This window comes from Rhipicephalus sanguineus, chromosome 1 (assembly GCF_013339695.2).
Source record: "Rhipicephalus sanguineus isolate Rsan-2018 chromosome 1, BIME_Rsan_1.4, whole genome shotgun sequence".
Lineage (NCBI taxonomy): Eukaryota > Metazoa > Arthropoda > Arachnida > Ixodida > Ixodidae > Rhipicephalus > Rhipicephalus sanguineus.
This window is the reverse complement of record NC_051176.1, coordinates 307,044,094-307,052,699: the sequence shown is the minus strand read 5'-3', so window position 1 is coordinate 307,052,699 and position 8,606 is coordinate 307,044,094.

Sequence of the window (8,606 nt, the reverse complement as noted above, 5' to 3'; positions counted from 1 at the left end):
CTGTCCGACAAACTGCTCTCTCGGTACACAGGGCCATACCGAGTGCTTCGTGCGGTGACTCCCGTCACCTATGAAATCGCTCCTGCTGACTCGTCGTCTTCATCCACCCCGCATGCCAGCGACATCGTACACGTCGCACGCCTGAAGCAGTACCACTCGCCCAATGACGTTGACGCCTAGATGCGCCGAGACGGCGCCTTTGCGCCGGGGGTTATGCTACATGTAGGCTGCCGGAATCCATATTGTCGACGCGCGTGTGCGCCCGACGAAGAGGACGAAGGTCGTTAGCTGCTCGAGCTCGGAGCCGGATTGCTCAGCGCTGCAGCCGTTCTTGAAAATATATCTTGTGAATAGCGACTTGTAAAAGCGACTGTCACTCACGTAACAATATATTCAAGAAACTCACCAAGAACAGCTACGGAAAGTCATTTATTCAGAAAGCAGTTCACTTCCAAAAACACGACGCAAGTTGATAAACCCAGCAACACCCCCCCCCTTTTCCAATCAACACCACCACGGAAATGCATCAGTCTCTACTATCCGAGTAGTGATCGAAACCATCGCTCCCAATGACCGGCCGCCGAAAGAGAAAATTCAAGACACCAGCTGAACCGAGAACCTGAAAGAAAGGCGGGAACCAATTTTGCAAGAGATCGCTACTCATAGCCGAAGATTCCGAGGACGCGGACCGCCGAATCAATTTTCCTGAAACAACAGTTTTCGCAGTTGAAACCAACTACCGGAAATGAATCCTGACATATGTTAACGACCCAAACAACGTGAACCGCGCTCAATGCAACCTACCCCTTGTGTACAGCACACAAAAAAAAGAAAGAAAAAAAGAGAGAGAGAGGCATCTGCGTACCCACTTCGACGCGTCCGTCTAAAAAGCTCCCCACCCCCTTCACTGTTCAACTCATGCCTTCCGGTCAAGCCCTTGCACTGCTCTGTTCTTTTGCCGACAAGCACCGCCGCCGCCTGAAGCACCCTTCCATACCCGCCGAACAAGAAAAGAAGCCCTATTCATGTGTTTCCCTTCCTCAAACTCCGAAGAGGGAACCGTATGGTTTCGGGACAATGCTCACTAAAATTTTAAAGATAAGAAGGCGTCGGTGGCATCTGATCCATCCGCCAAGCTTCGACGCACGTGTTTTCTGTTTTCTTCGGGGCTGCTGGTGAATGGTACCGTCTGTCGCTTAATGGCTGCAACGGAGTTGTCGCGCATTTTTTTTTTTCTGAACATCGTTGACAGCGGACGAACGAGACGTGTTAGTGCGGCGAGAAGAAAGGCCACCTCGCAAGCGGCTCGTTCATCAAAGCGACCGCGAACCCACGGAGGCTGCGTAGCACGAGCACACGACGAGTTTAAGCACATTGAGTGGTTCCTGCATTTCTGAGCAACCCTTGGAGCAACTAGTGTGTGCGTCGCCAGCCATTGTCGCAGCATCGCACGCACACAGTGACTCTAAGCATGCCCACGGCTGGTCTGGAGGCGCGCGCCGGCCGTGGCATGCCATGCGGAGTCTGGCCGTCACAAAGATGGGAGGAGCAAGAAGCCGTGGCAGAAGAAGTAAATGTTTTTAACGACGTCTTCTAAGAAAAAAAAAGAACCTTGGGAAAGTGCGGAAGGTCTGTTGGGGCGGCACGTTTCCTTTTCGTTTTCTCAGTAAACGTCTCTCGCCCTCTCTTTTTACCACTTCTTTTTTGCATGTACATCGGACGGAAACTACAAAGTTTGATGTGCACACATGCGTGCACGTTCAGTTTGCTTGCTAGAACTTGTTGCTGTGTTTGCTGCGTGAATCTCAAGCCCTCTCTCGAAGCGCCAGTCGAACGAGGCTATGGTCGAACACATCCTCACCTACTACCCAAAAAGGATTTCGTGTTCATATTCAGGCGACGCAGCAACAACACCGGAATGCCCGATTACGTCCATAGAGGAACCGGTAACTCAGCAGATATCGTCGTCTCATGCTTCCATTAACCAGTCAATTTTTACTAAGGATGGTTCAGCCGCCGAACCTATATGCGCCGGAGTGACCTGGGAATCTACGCTGGAAAGTCAGTAAGTGCGGCTCTAATGCAGTTTATCCGTGAGCTGAGAATTGTACTGTACGTGTGCTGCATTGAACTGTACATGCTATTTATAATCAATACTATGTAGTTTATAAGTAATATTTATGGTGCGCTTTGAAATTTATTGTTTGGTGAGACTCCAAGGAAGCGTAGGAAATTATCTGCTGCAGCGTTTTCTAAGAGTTAAAGTTGCCATGCATGCGGGCTTGTTCGTATGGCATTTTCTTATTACACTGATAGTGCAAATACACGGGACACAAGAAACGCACACGAAAACACACACACGGCGCTGGGTGTCTTCATGTGCCTTTCTTGCGTCCTGTTTGTATGCGCTACCTACCATAGTAATAAAGTTTTAACATCATTGCGCGACCGCCAGCCAGCCGACATGTCGGTTCAATTTGTAGTTTATTTTCTACGTGCACTGCTCCACTGAACGGTTTTTTGGCCTTGTCAAGTTATTTCAAGACCTTTCTGTAAAACGCTGAATAATCATCATCATAATTCATGTTATTATTATTATTATTATTATTATTATTATTATTATTATTATTATTATTATTATTATTTGGTATTTTATTTGTTTTCGAATTACTCCAGCTGAAGCAAGGAAATGTCATATTATGCAATGTGCTTGCCCCCCCCCCCGCGCTCCTGTAATCTTGTCAGAACTTCAACCCCCCCCTGAGAGAAATCCTGAGTGCGCTAATGAGGTGAAGCAACTTTGTGTTTTGATTCCCCGTGTTCGTGAGACCTACCCGTCGTTGTTGAACGTTCACACTCGCGTTATACCGTTAGCGTTGCGCGGTTGGTTGAATTCAACTGAACTCGGCACATTGTCAGAAGTTCGGCGCCTGCAATTCACGCGTCGGGAAGACTGCTTTATCACGCCGGAAAGGACGTCTGTGCATTTTCAGCAAGCTTTGACAGCTTTCTGCCGGTTTGCTTTGTTTTTGCCACTTTATTAGGGTGATATATATCTAAGCCGCTAAATATAACTGGCACTTAATACATGCTTTGCAATTGCAACCTTGAAGTAAGCACCTTCTGACTTTGTGCGATTTTCTAGCCACGTTCGCGCAGCAGGTTTTATACGCCTGTCAAGTCGATATCATAAAAAGAGACTGCAAGCATGACGCGAGAGCCGAAAAAACGAGGCGAGCAGTTCATCTTGCTTCACAGTGGTTAAAGCTCAGCTATCTGCCTCGCGTCCTAATCGGCGGGTGATTCTCCAGCGGTACGGAGGACTTGACTCTAACCTTCTCAGGAAACAATGCCATGGCCGTATAATTTTTTTTCGCACGCCGCAAACGTTTGTTCACGAAAGTACACGGCTGCTACTGTAAGCATGCAATATCAAAACAACAATCATATGATTCGTAGTCCACACCGCAGAACATCGATAGCGTGTACGGCTTCATTTCGGAGTGCATGTGGACCATTATTCATCTTTAACATGACAGAATGAGATTTACCTCGAGGTATACGTCCTACACGGTGTAATCGCGACTTGGGAAATGCATTTCGCTTTGAGTCGGGCGTCGTTGTCGTCGATCGTCTGCTCTTCACCGTTAATGTGATTGACGAGCCTTTCTCATTTTATCAAGTTCGCTTTTCGGAAGTGCCAGTCAAGCTTGAAGATCCTTTTGAAGCCGCACTGCAAGCGGTACATTGTGAGGCGCCGCAAGTGCACCGCGAGAGCTCTGCACGTGCACAGAAGCGAGCGGCAACGTGGTGGAGAGAAGGGAAAACGCGCGCTGCTTACACTCCAGTTACTATATTTCTGCCAGAGATGGCGCTGTCTGTCAAGAGCAGCAGCGCCGCTAAGCGTTGCTTGGGAAACCTATAGCAGCCAACCTGCGGGAAAGCATGACAATTTTAGTACAAAAACAATCGCTTCCGTGTGCCTTATTGGAGAGCTGTTGTGTAGGGCAGGAGCGCGGCGTAACCCGCGGCGGGCCGGCGGAGAGGCCGAACGACGGGAGGGTGCGTGAAGTGACGACGCAGAGACCAAGCTTCGGCGAGACTGACGGGAGACTGCGCTCCCGCGTTTATTGCAGGTGGTTTTAAGGAGGGAGAAGAAAGGCTATTGGTCAGCGAGGCACGGGTCACATGACCGGCATGACCACGCCGGATTGGTGGTAGCAAAGAGGCATGGCAGAGGCCCAGCTCCCCCCAGTAGCATGAATGGAGAGCACAACAGCACTGGTGTCTTAGCATGTCACCAGGGGTCGCACGACACAACAAGAGCCTCTTCGAAAAGCTGAGCCAGTTTTCGGGTGTCGACTTTGGGCCTATACAGATAGGTTGTGTTTCGCCGAGAAAGAGCCCTTACTGATTTTATTATTCAATACTCCCAAAAGGACGCGTTTCGCATCTGTGTTACGACTTGTACTCTTCGCTGCGGTGCTAGCAGGGCTGGGCAGTATTTCAGAGATACTTTTGAATATCTGGGCCCGTATTCTCAAACGATCGCAAAAGGCGATAGTATCGCGTTTGGTGACGTAGAATTTGATGCGTTCAGTAAGTAAAAAAAAAAAACACTTGCCTGTGACGTCATTGTTGCAACTGGCCGTTGGTAATACGAATGTCTCACAACACAGGAATGAGCGCACTGTACGAGCACAGAGCAACCCGACTGCGGCGTTTTCGAGCGTGTGCTGCTGCTTCTACGCAGTGGCCAGGCTTGGCCGGCTTGGCTGTGGCTACTTGAAATATAAGACGTGTTGAAAGTGCTTTAAACGTTTTTTCGTTCGATTATTTAATGCACAGTATAATATTTAAAGAATTCATCTTTGCGTGAAACGTGTTTCCGTTGAGAGTTTAACACGGCGTACTCGGAAAGTTCAGCATGTAGCGTGCCGCCGCAGCGACATCGTCTCAAGATTTCAACATGTTGCCGGCTCGCGATAAGCCACGCGAGCAACGCACGGTTCATGTTCCTGGGACGTTCAAACCACGAAAAAACACGCGCTGGCAAAGAACGAGTGCTGATAACACCCCAAGGTAATGCTCGATGAAAGCTTCAGCGTACAAAATGCTGCGTATATCCACCGAGGATTGAATACTAGCAGCGCTGTGTGTGTGTTTGCGTGTTCCTTCTCCGTCCGCGTCCAGTCGCGCTGTAGAAACTAAGCATGAACAACCAACTAGCCCGCCAACGCACTTTAGTCAATTTCATTACTAGAAGCTACCGCCCACGTCACTGAAATGCTAGACTTCACCACGAACCGACGGTTAACGGTGCCTTCGTTTATTGCAAATATGTGGAGAGCACCATAGAGTTTCCTAAAATTAACTAGAGGGAACTCTGGCGCTGCGATCGTTCAGCCTCCATGGGAATGATGGGTAGTACACGGATTTGCCTAGTCTTCGTACTTGCGGGCTTCGAACGCACTTGTGGCTTTGTTTATTGCTGCGTTTTGGTTTTCTTTCGGATAAAAGAATCGATCGTTGTGAACTTCGTGACCAGATTTGAATTGGTGAGGCTAAAAAGGTTAAAGTGGTGTAGTGGAACTGCTGACTTTTGCTGAACTTCGTTTAGCGACAAAGCGGATGCAGACGACGCGGAGCCAAACGGAGCCGAAAGAACGAAGTTTAGACAAATCCGTGTACTACCCATCATTCCCATGCTGGCTGAAGCGTCATGCGTTGCAGCTCCCATAGACACTAGCGCCAGAGTTCCCTCTAGTAAGTATTGTAGGAAACTCTATGGAGAGCACCGCCGAGCACCATGACGCAAAATTGACGTCGGCGGAATTACCAGATGGCGCCCTGACTTTTCCGGTTTGCTCAATAGCCAATCAGCGCGCACCAAAGGCGATACTTTTGCGATCGTCGCCTTTTGAGAATACGGGCCCTGTATTTCTGTATCGAGATACATTTGAAGAATGTATTTGTATCTCAGTAGTGAAATGCTTTTACGATGTATCGTTTGTATCGCGATAATATGCAGGACACGAGTATCCCGTTACATTTGTATCTCAACGCATCCGGTTGTCGGGAATGAGTTGAGGCGTGTTTCCAAGGGGGATTGATGCTTTTTTTTGTTTGTTTTTGTGCCAAGACAAGGAAAGGCACGCTGCCGGTCTCAGACAGAAAGGGCGGCGATGGTTTCCCCTCATGCGCAGATAGGCCCATGTGGTAAAGCGCGCGACGCCACAGACGGCAGAATAGCGGAGACAATTTTGCCGGCCTCTGCCGACGAAAGTCGCGGGCTGTCAAGGTCACTGCAGCACGCCTACTTTTTTTCGGGTGGCAAGCCATTACTTCGGGACCCCCCCCGCGCGGATACCGCCTTGGAACAGAGCCCTTGCAATGCTTCGCGTGCGTTCAGTTCTCAAAGCGGCGGCACTTCGAAAAGCAGTTCCCGTTGTCGCAGCGGAAGCGATTAGAAGATGAATATCTTTGTCGCGCTTTCAGCCACCGCTCCAGCGTGTCGGGGTGTGTTCTTAATTGATCACAAGCGTGAAACGGTCTTTTGTGGTACCAGGTTCCCCCACCGTCGGAGCCGACTTCGCCTGTTGCGGCTTGCTGAAATGGGTGCTGGTAGCGTCGGTGGTGGTGATAGCTTTATTGAAGAGTGACCCTTTCGGTCTAGGCGACGAGTGCTTGCTGTAGTTTCCGATGGGGCGCTCTGAGCAGCTGTCCCCGTTTCCACGTCTGTTTAGAGAGCTGGCAGGAGCAACGTGGGAGGGCTTAAACCCTCTCACTGCCCAAACAACGTGATTTTAGGAAGCCAGTGTATGAATTGTGCAGTTTTGACGCATTGGGTTCCATTGCGCTTAGGTGATTATGGCCGGCCTATGTGGGCAGTGGAATCCTCTGACCCGGTGCCGACCAGGCCAGACGGCTGAGGATTCCGAAGATGGGCACCGACTTCGGCTTCCGAACGGTCACAACAACTCACGTGAGGGCGGAAGTGTTTCGGTGTCTAGATGACTCGAGAAGAGATATCGCCACGCTGCAGGGCTATCCGACTATGAAAGCGGTATTTATTCACTATAACGCGAATTTGTGATCGTCTGAAGCGGTAGACAGACTTTTCTTCTGTCGCGAGTCTTGTGCTGAGGCCGAACCGACGCTGTCTAGAAAACAGCCTATTTGAGATGCTCACACGGCAACCTTCTCAGCAAAGCAGAATTTATGAGCAAAATAAATGTATACTTTTTCTCAGTTCACTGGTGTTCATTAGTGACTCGAGTGATTTCCTTAAACTGTGCTATTTCTAGCATAGCTCATTTTGTTGTCACCAAGTATGTCGATTTCGGTGTCCAATGCTTGTTACTCTTGCTGCGAAATAGCGTACTTTTTAATGCAATTGATACGTGCAATTATGTAATTATTACTAATTATGTACTTTGTAACACCCCCGGTCTCTAATGTGTTCATGTCGCTGAGGGTGCTGTATAAATAAATAAATGAACTGAAAGTATCAATGTATCAATGCGCTGCAACTTTGCTTACAACATTATGGCGCACGTATAAATGTCTTTGCGGAGTATGAGCATCCTTGTAATAAAAAATAAAGTATTTCAGTATCTGTATTGCTGTATCTGTATTCCGGAATACTTTTTTCCTCCTATTGCGAAAGTATCTCCGAAATATACCGTTACACTAAAGGCAAATGTATCTCAGTATCTGTATTTTAGGCTTCCAGTCCATGTATTTCGATATCTGTATTCCGGAATACTTTTCCGAGTATCTCTGCCCAGCCCTGGGTGCTAGGGGGACTTGTTTTATAGCTGAAAAAAATTGCCTCTCATATGTTTCGCTAAAGCTGAGCAGTGCATTCGTGTATATGTTTGTGAGTGCGCCCTCCAAGTATGTATGCCGCGCTGCTTGGACTCATCCTCCCTGTCTGCCTGCTTGCCGCGCTTGCACCACAACATGTCAACCTAATTACCAATGATATTCTTGAACATTTCAAATCGCTTTGTAACAACGCAAAAGAAAGCGGTGCTCGGTACATCTGTTTAGGGGTGATGCATGATGCTCATAGTGTTTTAGCAGGCAAAAAAGGCAAAGCCCTTCCGTCGTTCATGCATATAAAATCACCACTTTTGACTCACTGCAAAGCACGGAAAAGGGGCTTTGTGTAATGATAGCCAAGAAGCAGTGGAAATTAGCTTTCTGTGTAGGTTCTCAATGTAGTGACATGAGTATCAAGCGGACCATGCGCAACGCCCGCACTACATTTACAGTTGAACCAAAGCTGGTGACAGTGGAGGAATCTCTAATTACTATGCACGTGCACAAGGTCGGGGCTATTCCACGCGACCCAACACTGCCGGTGTTCAGGGCAACTGACGAACTTTCCGGAGAAGTTACTCGAACGGAACGAACGGTCTTCTACTCTCTTTTAGAGAGGGAGGGAAAGAGTCGGTTCAGAGTGAGCTGAAAGGTGCGCTGAAAGGTGTGATAAATAACCTGAAATGTGCGATAAGTGAATTTTGTTCCGTGCGCGATATGAAAAAGCCGTGTGCAAAGAAAGAAAGTGTATAAGAACCACGTAGTGCCCAAAAATGAAC